Genomic DNA, 27999 nt, shown 5'->3' with positions numbered 1-27999 from the left:
CGTGGTTTCTCAGCCTTCCTTTGCTTCTCGTGGCCAGTTTGAAGAGGAAGGGTCAGCTGCATGGAGGAGACGGATCGACTTGCAGAAAATCTCTCCACTGGGATTTTTCTGATGTTTTTCTTATAGCTAGACTGGCGTTACAGATTTTTAGGAGGAAGACCACAGAGGCAAAGTGCTATTCTCCTGACCTTTTATCAAGGGTGCACGGTATTAACAGCATCTATCACTACCGGTGTGAACTTTCATGACCTAGAAGAGGTAGGTGATGCCATACAACTATTTCTTTTGCCCCCCTTCCTACACCATGCTCTTCAGAAGTCAGTCACTAGGTTCTGACCATACCTAAGGGGTGAGGAATTATGCTTCACCTCTTTGATGGTGGAATATCTGCAAAAATCATCGGGAATTCTCCTGAGTGAGAGACTTACCTTTCTCCCCATTTACTTATTCAATCATTTACTTACATCAGTATAAACTCATGGATGTTTATTTGATGCTTTGGGTTATAATCCATTGCTATTCTATTGTGCTCAGATTATCCCAGTTTTGGTTACTGGGAACTCTCTCCATCGGCTCCTGTTTCCCTGAGACGTACCCCCATTATTGTGGGGTTTCCTTTGAACATTTCTCTCTGTCACAAGGTTCTACAAGTTCATCTTTTGTATTTCTGGCTCCAGCCCTACAATCAACCTTGTCATCAAGAAGCCATGTTTGTTTTTTGGTTTTTGTTTTTTTACTGGAGGATGGTATTAGAAATCAAGGCCTGGAAATTAGGTGTGTTCACTATGGCTGAAGTGCCATTTCTAGGCCCTCTCACCTGACACAGCAAGGGAATATATGTGTGTATAGTAACCTGTGTGTACAAATATGTCTGGATGGATCCATCTGTGTCTATATTAAGCTGAACATGAGTTCATTCTGATGTCTCTGGCTGTAAGCTGTGACCATGTGAATCATTCTCACCTTCTCTCCTTGCTTTGCTGTAATCCCCTCACCACCACAAGAGTGAGAAACCTGCCTCCCACCACCCACCACCTATTCACTTAATTGTTCAATTCCAATATACATTATAGTTGCTTCGGAATTGTTAATCTGCACCTCCCTTGGGGAAAGAATATCAATTAGAGTACAGCACTTATGCACAGATGCTTTTGCCTTTAGTTTTGCAATCTCAACTCATTTCCAAAGTGACTTCAGTCAGCACCTTCATCCCTTCAGTGAGGTCACCGCACAGACTCATATTTGTGGTGGCTAGCTTCTTTTGCCACAATCTGTATTCTGTCTTTGGATCCACCTCTTAAATTAAAAAAAATACACACATCAAGGGATGCTGTTTATGCTGTAAAGTTTCATAGGTTTTGATAAATGCAGTGTCATGTATTTACCATTACAGTATTATGTAGAAGAGTTTCACCACTTTAAAAACCCCTCATGCTTCATCTATTCTACCCTCTCTTCATCTCAAATCCACAGCAATCACTGATCTGCTTACTATCTCTATAGTTTTGCCTTTTGCAGACTGCCATAAACATAGGAGCACACAATATGCCACCTTTTCAAACCAGCTAGGATATTACTGTTACAATAGAGACATAATGCCAGCAAGCTGGATGGTTCTGAGTTAGGAGAAGTGCAGAAGATGACTATTAGACTGATAACATGAAAGACAGAATGAGAGGAAGGAAGAGAAGGTGTGAAATATCATTTGGAAAGTGAAAAGGCAAACACACTAGGGAAGCAGATTAAGTCTGCTGGGCAGCCGGATAGCACTTGACAACCTGGGGTCAAGAATTTCAAGAGGGAATAGTTAGCACCACCCTGAGTTTTTCTCCAGGGATGTTCAGCTGCAGGCATGCACTGGATGGCTAGGCAAGATGGATCCATGGAGGACTCAGACTTTACCAGGCAAGTTTAATGGAGAAGATGGGACAGAGAGTAATGGGTAGATATAGAAGCAATTATAATTATAATAATGAACTTTGAGATCTAAGTTGGGTTTAGAGGGAGGGAAGGTCACGGAGAGGTTAACATATAAGGAAAACATGGTAAGGTCAGCAGATGGATGATTTTGACAAACTCAAGAATTGGGTGTAGGGGTAGCCAGAGAGCAGGATGTTCGAAGGTACGACCAGTTATTGCTGAGTGCAGACCAAGGTTGTGGCCTTGAGCACAGATGGTTCATATGGAATGGAGGAAAACACATTGCAAATGAGGAGATCAAGGAGCCACCAAATCATGAAAATACAGTCACGTGCCACACAGCTGTGTCCCAGTGACGGTCCACGAATATGAGAATGGTACCTTACTTAAGTTCATAATGGAGGAGAAAAATTCTATTGCCTACAGACATCATAGCTGTCCTAAAGTCATAGTGTAACACATTTCTCGGTTGTTGGTGGTGATGCTGGTGTAAACAAACCCACAGTACTACCAGCTACAGAAAAGTGTAGCACACACAAGTAGTCATAGTGCCTGATACTTAATGAGTTACTATGCTACTGGTTTATGTATTTATTGCGTTATACTTTTATCATTTGAGTGTAGTCCTTCTACTCAAATATTTTAAAATGTTTTATTTTTTATTTTTATTTATTTATTTTTTGATAGGCAGAGTGGACAGTGAGAGAGAGAGAGAGACAGAGAGAAAGGTCTTCCTTTGTCGTTGGTTCACCCTCCAATGGCCACTGTAGCTGGCACACTGTGCTGATCTGAAGCCAGGAGTCAGGTGCTTCTCCTGGTCGCCCATGCGGGTGCAGGGCCCAAGCACTTGGGCCATCCTCCATTGCACTCCCTGGCCACAGCAGAGAGCTGGACTGGAAGAGGAGCAACTGGGACATTATCCAGCACCCTGACCAGGACTAGAACCTGGTGTGCTGGTGCCGCAGGCAGAGGATTAGCCTAGTGAGCCGTGGCACTGGCCTTAAAATGTTTTAAAAGAACCTTTAGGAGGTCTCCAGAAGAAGGTGTTGTTATCACAGAAGACAGCTTCATGTGTGTTACTGTCCCCAAAACCTTCCAGCGGGACAGGACATGCAGGTTGAAGACAGTCAGTGATATCAATGACATTGACCTGGTGAAACCCTCTGTTAATGTGTGTGTTTGTGAATTAGTTTTAACAAAAAAGTTTAAAAAATGAAAATTAAAATATTTTAAACTTGAGAAAAGTTTATAGAATAAGGATATGAAGAAAATATTTTTAAAGACCTTTGCAAAAGGCCAACCCAACAACTTCTTTTTTTTTTTTTTTAAGATTTAAGATGTGATTTTTTTAGACTTGATTTAAGACTTGAAAGCCAGAGTGATAGAGAGAGGGAGAGAGAGAGAGCTCTCAAATCCACTGGTTCACTCTCCAAATGCCCACAACAAGTAGGGCTAGGACAGGTAGAAGCCAGGACCAGGAACTCCATCAGAGTCTCCCACATGGGACACTTGAACCATCATCTCCTGCCTCCCAGACACATTAGCAAGAAGCCGGATCAGAGCAGCAGGGACTCAGACGAGGCACTCTGGAATGAAATGCAGGCATCCCAAGCAGCAGTTTAACTGGCTGCACTATCATTTCTGCCCCTTGAAGGAAATATTTTTATACAGCTATAGAATGTGCTTGTGTTTTAAGCTGACATTATGACAAAGTCAAACAATAAAAAAAATTTAAAACTGTAAAAAAGTTACAGTGAGCAAAGTTTCAGTTTTTGAAGACAAAAAGAATTTATAAATTTAGTGTAGCCTAAGTGTACTGCATTGGTAGTCTACAGTAGCATATACGGTCATGTCCTAGGCTCTCACACCCACTCACTACATGCTCACCGACCAGCCCAGAGCCAACTTCCAATCTTTCCAAAGCTCCATTTGTGGTAAGCACCCCACACAGATGTAACCTTTGGTATCCTTTATATCATATTTTTACCGCACCTTTTCTATATTTAGCTATGTTTAGATATCAGACACTTACACTGAGTTACAACTGCCCACAGCATTCAGTGCAGTAACATGCTGTAGCAACCAACGCGTGCGGCCCAGGTGTGCAGTAGTCTATGTAAGCACACTCTATGATGCCTGCACAAAGACGCAATCACCTCACAGCACACTTCTGTTGTGAATCAACGCATGCCTGTAGATAGACGATGATAACATCACATATAGTGATAGAAGTAGAAAAATATAGTAAGCGAAGTACTAAAGTCAACTGTGAATGCGGGAAGAAACCAGGGGATTCATTCACATTTCTGAAACCTTGGACATCAACTTCAGCGTTCTCCTTGCTTTCTACCACAACGTCAAGACACCTAACTTTCCGACACAATTGGGCACGCGTTGGTGACAGCATCACCCATCCAAAAAGCATCACCAGTCAAGGTTAAATAATTCACTCCTGCTCTTTCAAATCTATCACCAAGATAGCGTGTCAGAGTTCTCCAAAGAAACAGCACCAAGATGGGATTTATTTTAAGGAATTGGCGCATGCAATTGTGGGGGCTGGCAAGTCTGGAATTTGCAGAGCGGGCCAGCCAGCTGGAAGCTCAAGCAGGATCTTACACTGCAGTCTTGAGGCACAAATTCTCCTTGGGAAACCTCTGTTTTTGCTTTTATGGTCTTCAAATGGTTGGATTGGGCCCGCCTCTATTTTTTTCCCCCAGGGAAGTCTCTTTTCCCTAAAGTGAACTACTTGGAGATATTAATCACATCTACAAAATACCTTCCCAGCAACACCTAGCTTAGTGTTTGATGAAATAAGTGGGTGGCTCGGGCCCGTCATGTAGACGTACAAGCCATCACAGAGGGAAGAAATGGAACAGCAAACCAGGAGAAGGTGGCTGTTGCAGCTTTCTGCAATGTGCTGCAGGTTCTGGGCAGATTTTGACTGGAGGACATTCATTAGGAAATGAAAATGCCACTCATTTATAATTTTCTGCATACTAAAAGCCAAATTTCTTTAGCATACTAAGGCATCCCCAAAAGTCTAACATGTTGAAAATAGACCAAACTGACAGGGTTTGTAAAGTTTCCTAAAAAGTAGCACAGGCTAGGTCTAGAAGGCCCCCCAACAGTGCAGAACTTACGGCTCATTGTTTAAATTCTTAATGCCCGGGACACAGAATGAGGGGTGGAATGGAACCAGGCTGCTGAGAACAGAAATCTTACAAGGACCATGGAGCAGACCCTCTGGAAAAGCAAAGCTGAAATCCTAAAGTTCCTTCGATCGTAAAGCACATCACTCGCTGGCTAACAAGCAGGAGGTTGAGCCAATAGTCTATGCAACAACCAAAGTCCCACAGTACACAATAAAAGATCAATGCTTTCAGATGTGCTGTTTATTTGAACTGAAATAGTTTGTGATCAACAGCGGAACATGCCCAACTAACTCAGGACTTAAAGCAGGTGTCCGTGCCACAAGCTAAGAGGCCCCACGTGAAGAATGTGCACGCACAGGTATTGCAGAGCCAGATTCTGTACTCTCCAGCAATTCCCGTGGGTAGTGAGGTGCTACAGAGCCTCATCCAAGGACACACCACACAGGACATTTTCCCAGCCCACGGGGAATTAGCTTGAATTCCTCTGTATGCTACATGTTCCTCTGTATGTTTATTGTTTAAATAAACAAAGCACACCAAAAGAGGCCACAGGGATCTCCTCTGAGGCCCTCAGGACAGTTTCTTTAAATACATTTTGGAATGCAAGCTCTTCAAGATGGGTGTTGGGAAGAGAGTGGATCTTTTTGCTATCTCTGACGCGATGTCTCCATGTGCTCTTCTCACGCTTACTCTTGCTGGCTTCCCAAGTTCACCTGGGGACCCAGAAGCAAATATATACGCCTCTTTTGCAAATATATCCCTCATCGTGTTGTTTCTTCCAGCTCTGTGGAAAGCAGAGGAGCAGATAATACGTGAGATCTGTAAGCCTCCAGACTTCTCGTTTGTCCCTCCAGACGGATGAGTAGAAACTGCTTTCTGTGATTTGGGTCACAGCATTACCCCTGGTCACCACTGTCATGGTCAGCACATGTGTGCCATCACATCTAACAGTCATCTGCTTCTTCTTCTCCTCCCCGTATACCTCCTTTTGCATGTTCTTTGGGTTGAATAGCAAAGATCGCTACCATGCATCAGGCACGGGCGTATTTGCCAAGATGCAAGGATAAAACATCTTGGAAGAAAATGGAGAGAACAGTGCAGGCCCTGAATTTCTACTTGTTTTTAGAACTACTTTTAGTCATTATCACTGGATTAAACACACGCACGCTCACACACACAAAACTGATTAGTTCTGGTTGTTATTCATTATTCTCCCACTTCTTATTTCTAAAAAATCTGCATTACAAACAACCCTCCAGGATCTTACTCCAATCAACCTATCTCAAATCTCACAATTAATATTCCTAATATAACCACAACGTCACTCGCCTTTTTTTTTTTTAAAGCAACGAAAACCAACGCTGATGAATCGCAAATCTCCACAAAAAAGGAGACCAAAGAGGTTCATCAAAGAGTGAACTTGACATTGCCAAGCAAGAACCTGCCTTGTTTTTCCCTGTTCACTAAAGCTAGTGGCTTTGGTTAACACAGGGAATGCAGTAAATACACAGTAAATTGTACACACAAAGCAGCCATCGGCAATTTGCCTGGTGGGGTCGGATAGCATTTGGCTGATGGGTCTCAGGAGAGGACGAACAATCGGCCATGATGGATTAAGTGATTGCTATTGGCTGTGTGCTTGCCCTGAATATTTTACCACGGACAGTAATCAATTACTGGAGACCAGTAATGATACCAATCAAATGCACTTAGCACTTCAGCGCCACCAACCTGAGGGCCCCCGGCTTGCCCGTATGCAAAGGCCGGAGGCGGGCTGGGAAGGGAGACGGGAGGCAGCCCCCGCGCCGGGTGTAGCAGGCTTCTCTCTCTTCGTGTAAGGAAAGGATGGATAAATGAGCCACTCACCTGCCCTACATTAAGGTTTATTTTAAAACAAGCAATATTCTCCCTCTCCCTCACTCCCAGAGGGATGACAGTTTATAAATATTTTGGCATAATACGTGGTACCCTGGTCAGCAGTTTTTTGCAAGCAGACAGCCCTGAAGAAAAAAAAAAAAGAGAGAGAATGACTGCACAGAGGCCCCGGGAACAGGGAAAGCCAGTTCCCCCCGGCCAGTCACTGGGGAGTTTGGTTGGTAGGAGGGCGGGCGCTCCTGTGGCCTTGCTCTGGGGCGGGAGCACTGTGCATCCTCTCTGTGCGCATGTCCACAATGCTTCCACCTAGAAAGCAGCTCCTGATGGCGGCCACGGCAGGCTGGGGAAGACAACCAGCCTCTGCGTGCTCCTAGCATGTCAAAGATAAGCCGGGGCTATCTGTCCTGGGGTTTGGCATCTCTATTCTCCCTCCAGGAGCATCTTCATTTGCAACACGGCACAACCTGGGAGTTCTCAGGGTGAGCGCAGAGCTGTGCAGCCGTAGGATCTGCTGCTGCCACGCTGTTCATGTCAACTTCTGTGTTCAGTGCTCCTGTATGAAACAGGCACCGGTCCCACGGTGATGACTCAGAAGAGGCTTTTGGCCTAACAATAATGATAACAAAAGCAGAGGGAAGCCTCCGAAGACCTGTCCCCCCGCTTAATTCTTGGAGCTTCCGTTTGCTGTGTTTTAATGGGTTTCCCAGGGAAGTATGCATGCCCTGCTAGCAAGCTGGAGACAGCAGAAAAACCCAAATGCATTCTGGGCCTCCCTTCCACGACTGCCATTCCCAAGTCACTTCAGTTCTTCGGTTGTCCCATCTCAAACTCACACAAAACAGGGGCAGCTCAGGCAACGGGGAGCTGTGAGGGGAGTGGAAATATTTTCTATCTTGCCTAGGGCAGTGGCTACACAGCCGGGTACGTTTGTCTAAACTCAACAACTGGGCACCTGCAGTTGGTGCATTTGCTGTATGGAGGTAAATCTCTTGACTAACCTAACAGCAAGATCACTGGATGAGGGAGTGAGATAAACACGAGCTTCTCTCACCCCTGTTAAACAAGGGCAAGCACTTTCACACTCCAGCACAGCCCTGGGAAATCACCCTGCACTGCCTCCTGATCAGCATTTAGAACCCAAGCCAGTGCTGGGGGGAGCCTGGGCCCTGCTCTGGCTGCACCTCTGAAGCAACTGTGGGGTACAGAGCTGTGACATTGCCAGTTGCCCTGGTTGACAGAACTGCCCCTTCTCTGCAGTTTATTATTTATTTATTTATTTATTTTGACAGGCAGAGTGGACAGTGAGAGAGAGAGAGACAGAAAGAAAGGTCTTCCTTTACCGTTGGTTCACCCTACAATGGCCACTGCGGCCGGCGCACCGCGCTGATCTGAAGCCAGGAGTCAGGTGCTTCTCCTGGTCTCCCATGCGGGTGCAGGGCCCAAGCACTTGGGCCATCCTCCACTGCACTCCCGGGCCACAGCAGAGAGCTGGCCTGGAAGAGGGGCAACTGGGACAGAATCCGGCGCCTCGAGTGGGACTAGAACCTGGTGTGCCAGCGCCGCAGGTGGAGGATTAGCCTAGTGAGCCATGGCGCCGGCCTCTCTGCAGTTTATGAACTCTGTACACCCCAGAGCACAAACTGCGAGGCAGAGAGCTCTGGGCGGGACAAAGCAGGATACTTAAGGAATCTCCCAGGACCACCGAAGGCACATTGCCTGTCCATGAAATCCCATTCTGAACAGATTCACTCTTGTGACTGTTGCTGCTCCTATGTGCCACCTGCCCAGTGCCACAAGAGCATCTGGAGAATTAATGAAATAATGAGGCCCCGTGGCACTTGTCCAGAGGCCCCAGCCCTCCCAGCCATTCCCTGGGATGTGACACCCCTGATGGCTGCTGCCGCCCCCTCCGCGTTCCTCCTCCGTGCACGGTAGCTGGATTGTGCAAACCTGGACAAAGTGCTTGCCACTGAATGTGTGTAACTTTCCAGCGGGGCCATCTGCAATGTGGGATGTTATTACTCACCATGCATGAGTCATGCGGCCCACAGGACTACTGCAAAACCCAGACATTCTGCCTCACTAAGTGGTTTGTAAGAAGCCTCCTCCTGCCGACGAGGATACGTGCTCCGTTGTCTCGCCTTTGTCAGGCCACTCTCTCCCCTGAGAACCAGTGGCCAGGGTAGTTGAGGACTGGATAAGACCAGGGAATTTGTGACTGTGTTAATACTGTCACTGTGACCCTATACGTTTGGTTTATTTAACCCCACCCTCCTTACCACTTGTTCCCTACACTTCCAGAAAATCTTTAAAAAATTTTATTTTTATAAAGGAAACAAATTCATATATAAAGTTTTAAGAGCACAGTGATACATCTCTCTCTACCCTCCCTCCTGCCCTCCTTCCATGTTCCTTATTTTCTTAATTTTTGCAATGGCATACTCTCAATTTACTTTATAATCACAAAATAAAGAATTCAACAAGTAGCAAGTAGAAAAACCATTGTTCCTCAGGAGTATAGACAAGGGCTATAAACAATAATCAAATCACAAAATGTCAATTTTGCTCATATATATTACTTTTTTTGTACTCTGTATATTAGTTACCACCAATCAGGGAAAAACATATTTGTCTTTTGGCAACTGGCTTCTTTCACTAAGCATAGTGGTCTCCAATTGCATCCAGTTTGTTGCAAACAACAGGATTTCATTCTTTTTATGGCTGAGTAGTATCACATTGTATATATACTTTAAATATTATGTATTTAAAAAGTAAATTGGCAGGTAAAAAAACAATCAGTACCGCAGAAAAAAAATATGATAGTATCAGAAGAAATTAAATGTTTTGCTCTAACAATGTAATCTATTTTTTTCACTTTTTCAAGTCTAGAGTACTGTTGACTGCAGCATCTATAGATTTAAACAGATATCTAACCTAACCTCACAGAAACTTTATTATTTTCTTATCTTAGAGGCCTAAAATCACATGTAAGAAAATAAAATGTAGTCACTGAACCATTTCTAATGATTATGAATCAATGTGTTTAAAATATATATATGTGTATATATATATATAACAAGAACAATATTTACTAAATCTCAATGGTAATAGTTACTTTAACAACACATATTTCCAACTTAAATCTTATCCTTGACAATTGTATTATTAAAGGTTAAAAGGTTACTTCTACGTTAATAAACTTTGAGGAGTGAATCTGTTGATCTGATACTTCTGTAAGTTCTTTTTTTATTTTTTTTTTAAGATTTATTTATTTATTTGAAAGTCAGAGTTACACGCAGAGAGAAGGAGAGACAGAGAGAGAGGGGTCCTCCATCCACTTGCTCACTCCCCAGATGGCCGCAGTGGCTGGAGCTGCGCCGATCTGAAGCCAGGAGCCAGGAGCCTCCCCTGGGTCTCCCACACGTGCAGGGGCCCAAGGACTTGAGCCATCCTCCACCACCTTCCCAGGCCATAGCAGAGAGCTAGATCAGAAGTGGAGCAGCTGGGACTTGAACCAGTGCCCATATGGATGCCAGCACCGCAGGCGGCGGCCTTACCCACGACGCCACAGTGCTGGCCCCCTTTTTTTCTTTTTTTAAAGATTGATTTATTTATTTGAAAGGCAGAGTTACATAGAGTGGGAAAGAAAAAGAGATCTTCCATCTGCTGGTTCACTCCCAAAATGACCACAATAGCCAGCCAAAGTCAGGAGCCAGGTGCTTCATCCCGGTATCCCACATAGGTACAGGGGTCTGAGCACTTGGACCATCTTTTACTGCCTTCCCAGGAGCATTAGCAGGGAACTGGAACAGAAGTGGAGCAGTCCAAACTCAAATCAGTGCCCATATGGGATACTGGCATCATAGGCAGCAGTTTAACCCAATACTCCACAATGCCAGCCCCAAGTCAATAAAGTTTGTGCAAAATCTAACTTCTTTGAGGTAAAAAATAACATATAAAATTCACATGTTTTAAGTGCAGAATTCAAAATCTTTGTTTTGCAAACTCTCACGGCAATGCAGTTTGAGGACACTTTCACCACTGCAGAAAAGTGCCCACGTGCCTGCTGGGATTAATCTCCACTACTACAATCAGTGTCTCTTCTGGGCATTTCAATGAACCACAGTCAAATACCGTGCAGTTGTTTGTATCTGGATTTTTTGAACTAGCATGATGCTTGGGGCAGTTATCCATCCTGTACCACGCATCATCAGTTAGTACCTTTTAATTGCTGCATAGAGTCCACCGTATAGCTGTCCTACACTTTGTTTGTTCATTTACGACCCGATAAACACTTGGATTTTTTCCTGTTTGGGGTTATTAAGAATAATTCTGCTGTGAACATTGGTGTACATCTTTGTGCGGATGTGTTTAATTTCTCTGGGGGACACTCTCAGCAGTGGCTTTGGTAAGTTTATAGCAATGTTGGAAAAAACTATGAAATGGTTTCCATAATGGCTGTGCCTCTATACACTCCCACCTGGGATTTATGTGATTTCTGGGCTCCACATCTCACCACCACTTGTTATGTATGTCTGTTTTGAATAGATCCCCTTCCAGTGGGTGTGAAATGGTATCACATTGGGTTTTAATTTACATCCCAATAATGATTAATGATATTGAGCACATGTTCCTGTCTATCTGGTTTGGCGCAATGTCTATTCAAATCCTTTGCTCATTTCTAATTGAGCTATTTATCTTCTCATTATTTAGCTGTAAGAGTATTTAAAACGCATCTATTTCTAGATACATGTCCTTTATCAGAAAAATGATTTGCAAATATTTTCTCCCAGTCTGTGGCTCATCTTTTCTTTTTCTTACTCACCTCCTTGGAAGCTCAAAAGCACTTAATTTTGATGAAGTCTAATTAGCATTTTTTTCTTTTCTGGGTTGTGCTTTCAGTGTTGTTTTCAAGAATTCTTTGCCAAAATCCAAATAGCAAAGATTTCTCTTGGGATTTTTTTCTAGGTGTTATAATGTCTACATTTAGGTCAATAATACATTTTGAGCTAATTTTTGTGTGTAATCCAAGTTCATGCAGGTATCCTCTTATTCCAGGTACATCTGTTTAAAGACTACAGGTTTCCCCCACTGTCTTGCCACTTTTGCGAAAACCAACTGACCATAATGTCAGAGTTTATTCCTAGACTCTTAAAAATCTGTTTCATTGAACTATATTAATACTCTTGTACGATTTACACATTATTATGAACATCTGACTTTATAACTCATTTTAAAATACTACAGAGTCAATTCACCAACTTTGTTCATCTCTTTCATAACTATTTAAATAATTATAGGTCTGGGCTGGCGTTGTGGCATAGTGGGTTAAGCCGCTGCCTTCAGTGCTGGCATCCCTTTTGGGCGCCAGTTTGAGTTCTGGCTACTCCACTTTTGATCCGACTCTCTGCTAATGTGCTAGGAAAGCAGCAGATGATGGCCCAAGTCCTGGGGTTCCTGCACCCACGTGGGAGACTTGGAAGAAGGTCCTGGCTTTGGACTGGCCAGCCTGCGGCTGTTGTGGTCATTTGGGGAGTGAACCAGTGGATGGCAGACCTTTCTCTCTGTCTCCCCTTCTCTTTCTGTGTAACCCTGCCTTTCAAAATAAATAATTTAATCTTTTTAAAAAAATAAAATGATAGCAGCCATCTCCTTTAAAAATAATTATTATTTAGGTTCAATGCATTTTCAGATAAATCTGAAGATCAGTTCTCAATTGCTACAAAATATCTAGCTAGTATTTTTGTAAGGATTGCATTGAATTTAGAGATCAGAAGAAAAGCCATCTTGACAATATTTGGTCTCTCAAATCCCCAGCTAGAGTGTCTCTATTTTTGAATTACTCTGAGTCATGTTTTATAAATTTTTAGTGTACAAGTCTTATACCTCTATTGCTAAATTTATTCCTAAGTCTTTCTTTTTTATATTGTTGGGAATGGAACTGATTTCTTAATTTTCATATTGGTGCTTATAATAATAAAAATGGGATGCTTTATATGTTAATCATATTTTACAACAACTTTAGATTCATTTATTAGTTTTAAATTTTTTGGATGTGGTTTCCTTAGGATTTTTCACATACGGAGATCAAGTCATCTGGAATAAACTTTCCATTCTTGATTTTTTTTTTTAATTTATTTATCTAAAGAGCAAAGGGAAAGAGGGAGAGAGACAGACAGAGAGATCCCACCCACTTGTTCACTCCCTAAATGCGTACAACAGCTGGAACTGGGCTAGGGTTGAAGCCGGGAGCCCCAAACACAAGTCAGATCTCCCATCTGGTGGCAGGAAACCAGTTGTCTGAGCCATCCCTACTGCCTCACAAGAGGCTGCACTGGCAAGAAGCTGGAGTCAGGAGCTAGATGCTGAAGCAGGCATTCCAACGTGGGGTGCAGACATCTTCATCAGCGTTTTAGTCACTAGACTCAATGATCACCCTGTCTGGGTACCTTCATTTTACTTTTTTCTTATTGTGCTGCCTAGAATTTCCTGGAGAATGTTGAACAGAAGTGGCAAGAGTGCTCACTTGTTCCCTATCTCACCAGGTAAGCATATTACTCTACCATAACAGATGATGTTAACTATGGGGTTTTTGTAGATGTCCTGTATCAGATTGATGTCCTCATCTATTCCCAGTCTGTTGAAAGTTTGTTATCACGGATGGGTGTTAGGCTTCATCAAATACTTTTTGTTCATCTACTGAGATGATAATTAGTTTTTGTTATTCTATTAATACAGTATATTACATTAATTAATTTTCAGATGTTAAAGCGACCTCACAGTAATGGGATAAATCCCACTTGGCCATGGTGCATAATCCTTTTCACATGTTTCAGAATTCAATTTCCTAATATTTTGCTAAGGATTTGTGCATCCATGGGCTCATGAGAATATTCCTGTAATGTCTTTGTCATTAGTCATAAGTTGGGAGGTATTTCCTTCTCTATTTTCAGAAAGGGTTAAAATGAAGAAACACAGAAAGAAACACACACACACACATCCTTCAGATTGTTGCTTATAACAGAAATATTTTTGTATGTCAATCTTCTATCCTACAATGTTGTTGTGTTCATTTCTGTATGTATACAATGTAATTCACAACTGAAGCATCTGGACCCAGGCTTTTCTGTATGGGAATATTTTTTTTTGACAGGCAGAGTGGACAGTGAGAGAGAGAGAGACAGAGAGAAAGGTCCTCCCTGCCGTTGGTTCACCCTCCAGTGGCCGCCGTGGCCGGCGCGCTGCGGCCGGCGCACCGCACTGATCCGATGGCAGGAGCCAGGTACCTATCCTGGTCTCCCATGGGGTGCAGGGCCCAAGCACTTGGGCCATCCTCCACTGCACTCCCGGGCCACAGCAGAGAGCTGGCCTGGAAGAGGGGCAACCAGGACAGAATCCGGCGCCCCGACCGGGACTAGAACCCGGTGTGCCAGCGCTGCAAGGCGGAGGATCAGCCTAGTGAGTCGCCGGCGCCAGCCATATGGGAATATTTTAAAATACTTTTCTAATTCCCTTACTTACTACAGGTCTGTCCTTTTATTTCTTCTCAAGTCCGTTTCAGAGATGGGTATTTTAGGAATTTGTCCCCTATTTCTTGTAAGTAATCTAACTTGTTGGCATGAAGTTGTTCATAACGTTCTCATATAATTGTTGTAAATTCTATTGGGTTGGTAATGATGACCATCTTTCATTCATGATTTTACCGATTTGTGTCTTTTTTTTTTTTTTTTGGTCAATCTAGTTAAACCTTTGTCAATTTTCTTGATCTTTTACAAACACACTTTTGTTTTGTTGACTTTTTCTTTTCTATTGATTTCTGCTATAATATTTACTTTTTCTTTTGTTCCTTCTTGCTTTAGATTTAGTTGGCTTTTTTTCCTGGTTGTAAAAGATTGAAGCTTAAGCTTTTCATCTGAGATCTTCTTTTCTAAAATAGATGATTAAAGTTATTAGTTTTTATCTAAGAACTATTTTTTTAAATATTTTTATTTATTTATTTATTTGAAAGTTAGAGTTACACAGAGAGAAGGAGAAGCGGAGAGAAAGAGAAGTCTTCCATCCACTGGTTCATTCCCCAGTTGGCTGCAACATTTGGAGCTGCACTGATCCGAAGCCGGGAGCCAGGAGCTTCTTCTGGGTCTCCCATGTGGGTGCAGGGGCCCAAGGACTTGGGCCATCTTCTACTGCTTTCCCAGACCACAGCAGAGAGCTGGATTGGAAGTAGAGCAGCTGGGACTCCTTGAACCAGTGCCCATATGGGATGCCAGCACTGCAGGCGGCAGCTTTACCCACTACACCACAGCGCCGGCCCTGTCTAAGCATTATTACACCTGCATCTCATAATTTTAACTTATGTTTTCATTTTCATTTCAGTTGAAAATATTGGGGGTTGGTGTTGTGGCACAGCAGGTTAAGCTGCCACTCGCAATGCTGGCGTACCGTATCAGGGTACCAGTTCAAGTCCTACCTACTTAGCTTCCAGTTTAGCTCCCTGCTAATGAGTCTGGAAAAGCAGCAGAAGATGGCCCAAGTGCTTGGCCTCTGTGTCCCACAAAGGAGATGTGAATAGACTTTCAGATGGCCTGGCTTCTGCCTGGACCAGCCCCGGCCATTGAAGCTATCTGGCGAGTGAACCAGAGGGTGGAAGATCTGTCTCTGTTTCTCCCTCTCTTTCTCTGTCACTCTGCCTTTCAAATAAATGAATAAAGTCTGATTAAAAAGTAGTTCAAGGCCGGCGCAGCGACTCACTAGGCTAATCCTCCGCGCTGGCACCCCAGGTTCTAGTTCCGGTTGGGGCGCCGGATTCTGTCCTGGTTGCCCCCCTTCCAGGCCAGCTCTCTGCTGTGGCCAGGGAGTGCAGTGGAGGATGGCCCAAGTGCTTGGGCCCTGCACCCGCATGGGAGACCAGGAGAAGCACCTGGCTCCTGCCTTCAGATCAGCGCGGTGCGCCAGCCCCAGCGGCCATTGGAGGGTGAACCAACAGCAGGGAGGACCTTTCTCTCTGTCTCTCTCTTTCTCACTGTCCACTCTGCCTGTCAAAAAAAAAAAAAAAAGTAGTTCAAAATATTGTCCAATTTTCTTTGGGATCTTTTCCCATGTCTCATGGGTTATTTAGCCATGAATTTTAGAATATCCACACTTTTCTATTACTGATTTCTAATTTAATTAAGCAGTGGTTGAAGAAAATAATTAATTTGATTCATTTGATTTCAATTCTTTTAAATGTGTTAAAACATTTAAGTAAATGAATAAAATAATAACTTCAAATAAATGAATAAAATCTTTTTAAAAAGTAGTTCAAAATATTATCCCAATTTCCTTGTGATCTTTTCCTGTGTCTCATGGGTTATTTAGATATGAATTTTAGAATTTCCAAATATTTCTATTACTTATTCAAATTTAATTAAACAGTGGTTGAAGAAAATCATTTGATTTCAATCCTTTTAAATGTGTTGAAACATTGAAATAAATGAATAAAATAATAATTTCAAATAAATGAATGAAATCTTTTTAAAAAGTAATGCAAAATATTGTCCAATTTTCCTTGGGATCTTTTCCTATGTTTCATGGGTTATTTAGACATGAATTTTAGAATTTTCAAACATTTCTATTACTGATTTCTAATTTAGTTAAACAGTGGTTGAAGAGCATGCTTCATTTGATTTTAATCCTTTTAAATGTGTTGAAACATTTATGGCCTTTCAAGTAGTACATTCTTGAGAATATTCCGTGCACATTTCTAAACAATGTGTACTCTGCAGTTAGTAAGTAGACTGTTTTTTGTATGTCAGGTTAACTTGGTTGATATTGTTAAAGTTTTCCATAGTGTTGTTGACTATTTAACATCTTACTTTCTAGTTATTCTATCAATTGGTGAGAGTGGAATACTGAAATATTCAACTGGTGTTGCTGAATTGTCTGTTTCTTAGTTCCACTGATTACTGTTTCATGTGTTTTGAGGCTCTGTAGTTAATGTACATATGCTTATACATATATAGTTGGTATATATTCTTAGTGCACTGATCTTAGAATCATTAAAAAATCAATAAGAATCATGAAATATCCTTCTTAATCTCTAATAATAGTCTTAAATGTATTTCATTGATTTTGATGGCTAATATTTTCATACTGTGTCGCTCCCCCTCTTCGTGGAGGAACGACACTAAACCCTGCCTAAGCTTCATATCCGAGTCACGGCACCATTATGTCGCTCCCCGTCTTCGTGGAGGAACGACACAGGACCCTGCGCTGTTCTTTCGTCTGCTCGGCCCTCCCCGGGTTTGCTGCTGGTTCTTCCCGGGTTGGCTACCGTCCCTTCCACCTCCGTGGAAGGGCGGTTCCCCCTGCCACATTCCCCACTTCCGCGGGGGAGCGACACACCGCCGGCCGGCTCTCTCGGGGGCTGCACAGGTGTTCCTTCAGATAGATGTTCCCCTTAGATGTTCCTGGTGCATGCCGTCTCTCTCCTCCTTTATAGTCCTCCTCCGCCAATCCCAACTCGGCTGCCCACACGCCGAGTACGCTGCTCTCCTCCAATCAGGAGCAGGATCAGCTCCTGGAGGTCATCACTCAAGTTGGCAAGAGGCAGCTGTGCGGAAGCTGTTTACTTCTCTCCCATCGCCATATTGTGGGAGAGCAGATGCATAGAATAAGTCTTAATTCCAGTAACTCAGTCCAGTCCGGGTTGCTCCCCACAATACTGTATCATTTTCTATATTTTATCCTATTTATGTTTTAATAAAAAATGTGTTTCTTGGGGTTCAGCCGCAGCCTGTGTCAACAACAACCTTTATAAGTGCCAGTTCAAGTCCTGGCTGCTCCACTTTAGTTCCAATGTGCTGCTAATATGCCTGGGAAAGTAGCAGAAGATGGCCCAAGTACTTAGGTCCCTGCTACCCTTGTGGGAGAACTGGATGGAGTTCTTGGCTCCTAGGTTTGGCCAGGCCTGGCCAGCAGATAGAAGATCTCTTTCTGTCTCTGTCTCTCCCTCTTTCTCTCTCTCTCTCTCTCTCTCTCTCTGTGACTTAAAAAAATAAAAGTAAATCTTGGCCGGCGCGGCGGCTCACTAGGCTAATCCTCTGCCTTGCGGCACTGGCACACCGGGTTCTAGTCCTGGTCGGGGCGCCGGATTCTGTCCTGGTTGCCCCTCTTCCAGGCCAGCTCTCGGCTGTGGCCAGGGAGTGCAGTGGAGGATGGCCCACGTACTTGGGCCTTGCACCCCATGGGAGACCAGGAGAAGCACCTGGCTCCAGGCTTCAGATCAGCGCGGTGTGCCGGTCACAGTGCGCCAGCCATGGCAGCCATTGGAGGGTGAACCAACGGCAAAGGAAGACCTTTCTCTCTCTCTCTCTCTCACTGTCCACTCTGCCTGTCAAAAAATAAAATAAATCTTCATTTGAAAAAAAGGGTGTTTCTTATGGACAATGTATGGTTGAATCTTTTTTTTTTAAATCTACATTTTGACTTTATTTTTTAAAAAAATCTTACATTAAACATATTACAGATACAATTAGATTTACAAAGGCTACTTTTTAATTGTTCTTTGTCTCATCTTTTTTGTTCTTTTAGTGCCTTCTTTTATGCTAAATACATGTTTTCTGGCTAGCAGATTAATTCCATTTTACTTCTTCTATTGTTGTTGTTTTTTATGATTTTATTTATTTGCGAGGTAGAATTATACAGAGAGGGAGAGAGAGAGAAAGGTCTTCCATCTGCTGGTTCACTCCTCAAATGGCCACAATGGCTTGAGGTGGGCCAATTTGAAGCCAGGAGGCAGGAGCTTCTTCCAGGTCTCCCACGTGGGTGCAGGGGCCCAAGCACTTGGACCATCTTCTACTGCTTTCCCAGGCCACAGCAGAGAGCTGGATGGGAAGAGGAGCAGCCGGGACATAAGCCAGTGCCATTTGAAATGCCGGTGCCCACTATGCCATAGCACCAGGCCCATCATTGTTGCCATTTTCTCGGTGGTTACTCTGGGAGTTGTAATACACACCTTAACATCACAATCTATTACAGATTAGTACTAACTTAATTAAAGAAAATATAGAAATTTTACTCTAATACACATTGTATACAAGAGGTATTCAGAAAGTTTATGAAAGTGTGTATTATGAAAAAATATGTATAAATTTCAAAAAGTTTTTGCACCCAAATAAAGTGATTCTTTAATTCTATTTTCCATGCACTTTTAAAAGTACCCTTGTACATGTACATGTGTGAGAAATTGAACAGAATGTTATAATTATTGCTTTATACAATTTTATATCTTTTTTTAAAAAAATTTATTATTTTTATTTGAGAGATAGTTACAGAGAGAGGGAGAAACAGATAGAAAGGTCTTCTATCCACTGATTCACTCCCCAAATGGCCACAACCGCTGGAGCTGGGCCGATCTGAAGCCAGGAGCCAGGAGCTTCTTCTGGGTTTCCCACATGGGTGCAGGTGCCCAAGGTCTTGAGCCATTATCTACTGCTTTCCCAGGCCATAGCAGAGAGCTGGATCAGAAGATGAGCTGCCAGGCTCAAACTAGCAGCTGTATGGGATGCCAGCACCACAGGCAGAGGCTAAGCCCACTATGCCACAGTGCTGGACAATACAATTTTATATCTTTTAAACAAGGTAAAATAATAAAAATTATAAGGTCAGTATGTTAACCTACATATTTACCAGGTCCAGTTCTTTCCATTGTCTCTTGTGGATTCAGGTTATCTGGAGTCACATCCTTTTAGCTTTAATGATTTATTTTCATACTTTTTTAAAAAGATTTATTTATTTGTTTATTCAAAAGTCAAGTTACACAGAGAGAGGGAGAGATAGGGATCTTCCATCTGCTGGTTTGCTCCCAATATAGCCACAATGGCCCAGGATGGGCCAGGCCAAAACCAGGAGCCAGGAGCTTCTTCCAAGTCTCTCACTTCAGTGGCTGGGGCCCAAATGCCTGAGCATCTTCCACTGCTTTTCCCAGGCCATTAGCAGGAGCTGGATTGGAAGTGGAGCAGATAAGAACCAGAGCTGACATTGCAGCTGGAGGCTTTACTCCGATACACAACACCAGGCCCCATATTTCTTACACATCAGTTATAGTAGCAGCAATTTTTTGGTCTTTTTTCTTTTCTGAGGCTGTCTTAATTTCTCCTTCAGTTTTTCTGTTTTGTTTTTGCAGGATAGTTTTTCCAGGGCTAGAAAGCTGACATCTTTTCCTTTTAGTACTCTGAATACGGATAACATTTCACTGCTTTGAGGCTTCTTTTGTTTAAAATGAGAAGTCAGCCAGTCATCATACTGATGGTTCAACCTGTAGGTGATTAGTCGGTTTTCTCCTAGTGGTTTCAACGTAGTCTCTTTTTCTCTTTCAACAATCCATAATATGTCCAGATATTAATCTTATTTGTAGTTAGTTGTGTTATTGGCTGAGTATATTAAAGTTTTTCATCAAATTTTGGGAAATATTTCTTCACATACATTCCTACTCCTTTCTCTTCCTCCTGTTACTCTGTGACTCCCATTATTTGTATGTTGGTATGCTTGATGCTGTTTCACATGTCTGAAGCGCTGCTTGTTTTTCTTCAAGCTCTTATTTCTTTGTTCTTCAAACTCCATAATTCCTACTGAGTACCAAGTTCACTGGTTCTTTCTTCTGTTTTCTTGAATCTGCTGTTGGGCCCTCTTAGTGAATTTATTTGTTTCACTTATTTTACTTCTGACTCCAGAATTTTATTAGGTTCCTTTTTATTTCTTCCAAGTACTTTCTTCCTTCTCACTGAGTCTCTACTTGTTGATTCATTGTTGCCATGCTTTCTTTCACTGCTTTAAACATGGGTACTTTTAGTTTGTTCCCAGTTGGTCTTCCATCCCTCCGTCTTGCAGAGTCCTCATACGTTTGTGTTATGCATAAAGTTGAGCATATTTATAATATACATTTTAAAGTCCCTCTTTGCAAATCTAACATCTGGGGACATTAAGAGAAAGTTTCTGTTCACAGCTTTTATTTTTTCAATATGGGTCACTTTTTCTTCTTTATTTGCATAGTTCAAAATATTTTCTTGAGATTTAACATTAAAGATGATATGCTGAGGGGCTGGCACTGTGGTGCAGCAGGTTAACGCCCTGGCCTGAAGCGCCAGCATCCCATATGGGCACTGGTTCAAGTCCTGGCTGCTCCACTTCTGATCCAGCTCTCTGCTGTGGCTTGGGAAAGCAGTAGAATTTGGCCCAGGTCCTTGTGCCCCTGCACCCGCCTGGGAGATCCAGAGGAAGCTCCTGGCTCCTGGCTTCAGATCGGTGCAGCTCCAGCCGTCGCGGCCAATTGGGGAGTGAACCATCAGATGGAAGACCTTTCTCTCTCTGCCTCTCCTCTCTCTATATAACTCTGACTTTCAAATAAATAAATAAATCTTTTTAAAAATTCATCCAAAAAAAAAAAGATGATATGCTGAAGCAATTCTGGATGCTGTCATTTTTCACCTGAAGGTTATTGTTGTTTCTGGTTTTATTTATTTATCTAGTACTTGTCCAGTTCTATAAAACCTGTGTCCCTAACAAGATGAGGTCACTGATGTCCCTTCTCAGCTTTTTAAAAATGCTTATTTTTATTTTTAATCCTGGCTTCTGATTTGTCATCCCTAGATCTGCATAGTTTAGCAGTTGATCAATGATTAGACAGAGATTATGATAAACACTGCAAGCCAGTAAGGTTTCCATCCTCTGCTGTTGGATCTGTGTGTGGGCAGAGGAGCACACCCAAAGACCAGGCCACCGTCCAGTGGATCTCAGCTTTTGCCTTCCACGGAGGACCTTCCAAGTCTCCCATATGCATGTGCTCAGCCTCAGGACTGACATGCAGTGTGAGATAACTTGGGCTCTCTTTGTCATCAGCCACACATGTGGACAGGCTCATCTAGGAAAATGCTTATTCCTACCACAACTGCAACCTCAGGATAATAAGCCATGGGCCAAGCACAATCTGCTGCAGCCAGGATCACTCTGTTCACTTATAATGCCACAGGTCAAAAGCCTTGCCCACCATTCTAAATCAAGCAAGCCCCCTTTGCCAGAAACACCCGCTACTCCTAAGGACCACAGTCCTTCCTTCCCCCAGAACCTCTATGGCAACTGAGCTGTGCAAGGGACAGTGTAGCCCCAGGCAAGAATTCCAGATTCCCAGTGTTCCTAATGGAGTTCAGCAGTTTTTCAGTGTAAACACTTATCGGATTGTTATATTTCATAGCACTGAAATGATGGTTTTGGTTCATTTTGTCTAATAGTATATTTTCTTCCTTAAAAAGTAGATTTGCTGGGGCTTGTTCTGTGACGTAGCAGGTAAAGCCACCACCTGCAGTGCCGGCATCCCATATGGGTGCTGGTTTGAGTCCTGGCTGCTCTACTTCCTATCTAGCTCTGCTATGGCCAGGGAAAGCAGTAGAAGGTGGCCTAAGTCCTTGGGCCCCTGCACCCACGTGGGAGACCAGGAAGAAGGTCCTGGGTCCTGGCTTCGGATTGGCTCAGCTCCGGCCGTTTCTGCCAGTTAGGGAGTGAGCCAGTGGATGGAAGACCTCTCTCTTTGCCTCTCCTCTTTTCTGTGTAACTCTGACTTTCAAATAAATAAATCTTTAAAAAAATAAAAGAGAGTGGATTTGTTGACTCTATAGCCAGAAGTCCCACCCAAGATTTATTTATTTTTATGAAGATTTATTTCATCTATTTGAAAGGCAGAGTAACACAGAGAGAGGAAGAGACAGATAAAGAGATCTTCTATCTGCTGGTTTACTCCCCAAATGCCTGCAGCTGGGCCAGGCTGAATTCAGGAGCCAGACACTCTATCTGGGTCTCCCACGTGGCTGACAGGGGTCCAAGTACCTAGGCCACCTTCTGCTGCTTTCCTAGGCACATTAGCAGTGAGCTGGATCAGAAGCAGAGCAGCTCTGACTGAACTGGCATTTTGATATGGGTTGCCAGCACCCCAGGCTGTGGTTCAACCCGTTGTACCATAATGCTGGCTCCAGGATTTGTTTGTAAATGATGCAGTTACTACTCAGATACATGGCCCTCCAGATGATTGTTATTTATGTATTATTTATAATCTGCATTATTTGATTTTTTCGGTGTCAAATATTATGTAGCTCCTGAGTGACTAAAGCTCAACTTATGGATCGCTTTCTTATAAGGGAATAGAAATGCAATTGGTAAGTAAGGACTTAAGTCAAGCTGTGTAGGGGCCCAGGTCTAGATATACAGCAGGAACTCAACTTTCTGAGTCACTGATGTAGATTCGCACTTATATTTTGAGAAAAAAATACACTATTCCCCCCCATTTCTATGACATTATTGCCCATTACATTCACCAAGCATCTATACCAAATGCCATCCAGAGGATATACTTGAAAACCTAAGGATCATTTGAAAATACATTTCCCTTGGGGCTGATACCATGGATCACTTGGTTAATCCTCCACCTGCGGCACTGGCATCCCATATGGGCACCGGATTCTAGTCCCAGTTGCTCCTCTTCCAGTCCAGCTCTCTGCTGTGGCCCGAGAGGGCAGTGGAGGATGGCCCAAGTGCTTGGGCCCCTGCACCCACATGGGAGACCAGGGAGGAGCACCTGGCTCCTGGCTTCGGATCACTTCCATTGGGGAGTGAACCAATGGAAGGAAGACCTTTCTCTCTGTCTCTGTCTCTCTCTCACTGTCTATAACTCTACCTGTCAAATAAAAAAAATACATTTCCCTTAAAAACATCCCATTTAAACTACATTTTACTTTTTTGGCATGATCTTTCCCTGAAAGTCCCAATGAGTTTTTCAGTTCACATCAAGCCAGCATCTGATTGAGGTGTTGCCCATGTTAAACAGTAGCAACATTTGATTAATTTATTAAAACTGTCATGGTCAACTTCATTTACCTCAATAAAGACTGTTCATTCCTTTCCATGGCTCTTTATGTCTCTATAACTGAAATTATGAGATAAAAAGAGTCAGCAAAGCAGTAGCAGACCTATAACCTCTATTCTCCTCTCCCTGGAGGAAAGAGAAAAAAAAAGCAACCAACGCAGCACTTCCTGTAGCATGGTTCAACCTGGGAATAAAAAGAGCTTTGCCAACATCAACTAAACCTCGCCACAGTTGGTGAAGTTAAAATCAATACCAGCCCCTTAAAGGAGCATAAACGCACTTGCCTGAGATCAACGTAACAAATCCACACAACCACCAGAAATGTTGGCCTTTAATCACCACATGCCAGTCTTCCCTTACTTACATCAAAACCACCCGTAAGGCCAGTGGCCCAAGTTCTATCCCAGCTCTCTTTAGCTGGAGACCTTTCTTTCTAAAGGACAAGAATGTGGGAGTGGAAGAGAACCAAGACTAGAGAGATGATTCAGCTATGGGAGCAGCACCCTCAGTGGAAAAAGAACAGGGACTCAGAAAGACGGGGCCTTCTTTCCCTTCAAATGCAACGCGAACATGAGCTAGGAGCCAAATCTCCAATCAGCTAACAAAACACAGATTGATTTTTGCTGTTTGGGCCCAGAATGGAATAGATGTGTGTTAAATTTGCAACACACTACTCCAATTTTCTCCATGAGCAGTTGCAGTTTCAGCCACCATTCGTTCTTACCGTGTTAAAACACATTTTCAGAGCTCCTTCTCTATTAGGAAATCAGACTGAAGGTTCCAGATGGCTTTCTTATAAGGGATGTTATCCCATATATCCTGATAACTGTTCTAATACTCATTTAAGGTCGCTAGGGACCAGGTATTATAATTCCAGTGAAAGGACAGGCAAGAGCATAAAAGATGTCCCTAAGAGGTCTCAGAGATTGTGAGGAACAAAGTGAGAAAAAGTCAAAAGTTGCTGAAGTCAGCAGAGTTGTGTCTAAGAAATTAAGCTCACCCAGCCCTGGGTCATCGCTTTACAGAAGAAATGGGTCACTAGCCCACGTGACAAAAGGCCAGAGGAAGATTCCTTGCCTAGCTGCACGAGTGTACACACAAACACCTTGATTCATCCTAGGTTTTACTTTATGTTACCAACTAACCCAACAAAGTTTCACAATGTATCCAGATGAATTAGTGAAAATTACAAGGAGCTTTCCCCTTACCCACAACTTACATGGATAACGAAATCTATGAGTGCTTCACAAAAGTGTATTACCATTTAATCATATCCTTGGCTCAACAGATATTATCAATCTATATTGAGAGGATGTTCACTTTCTCCTTTTCAAAAAAACCAGAGCCAAGAAAGAGAAACCGGGGTGGAGCCAAGATGGCGGAATAGTGAGGGTGCGCACCAATAGTCCGGGAAAAGATAAGTTTTATTAAAGTGGAGTTACGGTAGCCTCAGGAAAAGGATCAGGGAAAAATTGCAGAGGAAACTCTTCTGGATCTAGTGGCTGTGACTCGGAAGACCTACAGGAAGAGCAAGGTCGCCCACCGCGTGAAAGCCGAGCCGCGGGAGCCGCTGGACCTGCTGGACCCGCCATCCCTGCAGGAGCTGCAGAGTCTGCGCACCAGCGCTAGAAGGGGAGGCAGAGTTAGACAGTGAGAGAGAGAGAGAGAGATAGACAAGGGTCTAAAAAAAAAACAAAAAAACAAACAAAAAACAAAAAAACCAGAGCCAGAATCACAACTGAACTATCATGCCTTTTTCACAGTCACACAGAAAAATGAAAATTACTCAAATGAACATCATTTTTCTTTTTTAAATTTTTTTTATTTTTAATTCACAAAACTGAATCCATTTATGCTCTACGACATGACGTTCTGAAATATGTATGTATTATGCATTGGCTAAATTGAGGAAGTTAATAGATGCATTCCCTCATATCTTTATCTGTATTTGTATATGTATGTACACACACATGTGGTGAGAGCACCTACAATCCACTTTTAAGGGGCAGGCATTTGGCCAAGTAGTTAAGCCACCACTGGGATAGTAGCAGCCCATATCAGAGTGCCTGGTTTGTGTCCTGGCTCTGCCCTAGATTACAGCTTCCTGTTATGCGCACCCTGGAAGGCGGCTGGTCATGGCTCAAGTGGTTAGGTCCTGGTGGGAGACCCAGATTGAGCTCTTGGCTCCTTGTTTCATCCTTGTCCAGCCCTAGTTGTTATGGGCATTTGGGGAATGAACCAGCAGGTGGGTGCTCTGTTTCTCTTGCTCTCTCGTACTCTCTCTCAAATAAAATAAACTTTTAAAACTGCATTCTTGGGCCGGCGCAGGGGCTCACTAGGCTAATCCTCCGCCTTGTGGCGCCGGCACACTGGGTTCTAGTCCCGGTCAGGGCACCGGATTCTGTCCCGGTTGCCCCTCTTCCAGGCCAGCTCTCTGCTGTGGCCAGGGAGTGCAGTGGAGGATGGCCCAAGTCCTTGGGCCCTGCACCCCATGGGAGACCAGGAGAAGCACCTGGCTCCTGCCATCGGATCAGCGCGGTACGCCGGCCGCAGCGCACCGGCCGCGGCAGCCATTGGAGGGTGAACCAACGGCAAAGGAAGACCTTTCTCTCTGTCTCTCTCTCTCACTGTCCACTCTGCCTGTCAAAAACAAACAAACAAACAAACAAAAACACTGCATTCTTAGTAATGTTCACGTATACCATGCATTGGTATTAATGGCAGTTATTGAGTTGTACAATAGATCTGAGCTTATTCCTCCTGTCTAACTGGAATTTTGTGCCCTTTGATGAACATTTTCCCAATTCCTACTCCCACCATCATTCTGCTCTCTGCTTCTATGGGTTCAGCTATTTTAGATTCCAGGTATAAGGGAGATCATATAGTATTTGTCCTTCCATGCCTTGCTTATTGTTGTTTCTTGACTAGCTGAGGTCTGTTCTGTTTCACTTATAATTACATTTGGAATAGATTTTTGAGGCCTGAGGTGGGAAAGCTTAACCTAGGAGCAGAGGCAGAAAACATGAATCACAAGTTTTAATAAGCCACAGCGGGAAAGAGTAAAACTGGCCAACCTTCTATCAAGCTTATCTTCACCGATACATTAGTAAATAATCAGAAGATGATGATGACTTTCAGTTCTACCAGACTATGGGTTCTACGTCCTAGACTTAAAATCAGGACTGACGGTCACTATCATTAATTACTCATAAAACAGCAAGCCGACACCGAAGGCTGCTCATTAACACAGCTGCCCATAAGGAGCTTATACTCGAGTAGAGTCACAAAAGTCACACACCATGGAAACTCAAAATATCTTAGCTACAACAACCCCTTGATTTTTTGACTGCATACGCTCAAGCCAATCTGGCAGAGAAAGGAACCTGCATGTATTAAAATTCCTTTCCCAATTACACAGCATCCCTTGTACTGCAGCACTCCCAACGGCCCTTCCCCAGCAACGCTGGTCCCCTGAGCAGGTGCTAGCAGGGTAGCCTGGAGTGGCTCCCACTATGCTGGCAGGAAAGCAATGGCAGGTACCCAGCACCCAGCTCCCAAATCCAAAGTCAGGCCAAAGATCTGGATGTCCAGAAGCAGGAGCCATTTAAAATAATCTGACTGCCATTTAGCAGTTCTTTCTCAAAATTCCTCTTTGTGAATTTACAGGAAGATCTAGGATGCTAGCGTTGGAAGGAGCTTGGCAAGGGAGTAATCAAGTTTCCTGACTTGGTCTTGACACCAGGATCGGACTGCCTATCCCAAGGCCTGCTCTGTTTTTACCAAGCTACACCAGGCGGAAGTGCATTCAGAAATGATACTAGCGGGGCCCGTGCTGTGGTGTAGCGGGTAAAGCCACCGCCTGCAGTGCCGGCATCCAACATGGCACTGGTTCGAGTCCCAGCTACTCCACTTCTGATCCAGCTCTCTGCTATGGCCTGGGAAAGCAGTAGAAGATGGCCCGAGTCCTTGGATCCCTGCATCCACGTGGGAGACCCGGAAGAAGCTCCTGGCTCCTGGCTTCGGATCAGCGCAGCTCCGGCCGTTGTGGTCAAGTGGAGAGTGATCCAGCAGATAGAAGACCTCTGTCTCTCTCTGCCTCTCCTTCTCTGTGTAACTCTGTCTTTGAAATAAATAAATAAATCTTAAAAAAAGAAAAAGTATCTT

General features: G+C 43.4%; 1 protein-coding gene and 1 long non-coding RNA gene across 2 annotated transcripts in view; one reads left to right on the top strand and one right to left on the bottom strand.

Annotated features, from left to right (window-relative positions):
* Positions 1-27999, bottom strand: part of MAML3 (mastermind like transcriptional coactivator 3) — a 477422-nt gene that overhangs the window by 281072 nt on the left and 168351 nt on the right. The window lies entirely within an intron of this gene.
* Positions 2-27992, top strand: LOC138843484 (uncharacterized). The gene is made up of 3 exons (XR_011378239.1): positions 2-258; positions 13431-13492; positions 27502-27992. It is a non-coding gene; the product is annotated as an uncharacterized lncRNA (long non-coding RNA).

The sequence above is a fragment of the Oryctolagus cuniculus genome, chromosome 8, assembly GCF_964237555.1.
Source record: "Oryctolagus cuniculus chromosome 8, mOryCun1.1, whole genome shotgun sequence".
NCBI lineage: Eukaryota > Metazoa > Chordata > Mammalia > Lagomorpha > Leporidae > Oryctolagus > Oryctolagus cuniculus.
This window is presented reverse-complemented; position numbering and strand designations above follow the sequence as displayed.